This window comes from Cebus imitator, unplaced genomic scaffold (genome assembly GCF_001604975.1).
Source record: "Cebus imitator isolate Cc_AM_T3 unplaced genomic scaffold, Cebus_imitator-1.0 Scaffold183, whole genome shotgun sequence".
NCBI lineage: Eukaryota > Metazoa > Chordata > Mammalia > Primates > Cebidae > Cebus > Cebus imitator.
Window position 1 is genome coordinate 3,902,151 of NW_016107498.1, and position 713 is coordinate 3,902,863.

Consider the following 713-nt stretch of genomic DNA (forward strand, 5'->3'; position numbering starts at 1 on the left):
ATGTTGGTCAGGCTGGTCTTGAACTCCCAACCTCAGGTGATCCGCCCGCCTTGGCCTCCAAAGTGCTTGGATTACAGGTGTGAGCCACCGCGCCCTGCCTGAGATGTGCTTTTATAGTGCAAGACATTTCTCTTCTACCTTACTCCTCTGTTCTACTGACGTGTAGCTCACCTAGAAGAGAGTAATGCTGAAATAGAGAAGTCTAGACCCTGGCCTTTGAGGGAAAGGGCTACTTTTTTTCTCTCCCAAAATAAAAAATTAAAAGTGAAACATAACACATAAGGATGAAATACAATGTTCTGAATATCTTCCACTAATTAACTGTTGACTGAGTAAGTCTCTATTTTAACTTCCATTGTCTGGTTAACCTAGACAAGAGTGAGTTATAGGTAATTCAGTAGCTGCATGTGGCAGTTAAAATTAAGTTAAATTAAAACTATAGTTTCTCAGTGGCCTAGCCATATTTCAAGTGTTCCACAGTCACGTGGATAGTGGTTACCTATCAGCACAGGTATAAAACAATCCCATTATTGCAGAAAATGCTATTTGACAGCATTTTTAATGCCAGAGAGAAAATAAGGACAAAGTAAAGGCAGTAAAGTAACTTATAACAACTCTGAGATTTTACCACCATACTTAGAAAAAGTTTTTCTCTTATAAAAGTTAATACCAATACTTTTTAAAGACCTTGGAAAAATCAAAACCCCATTCCT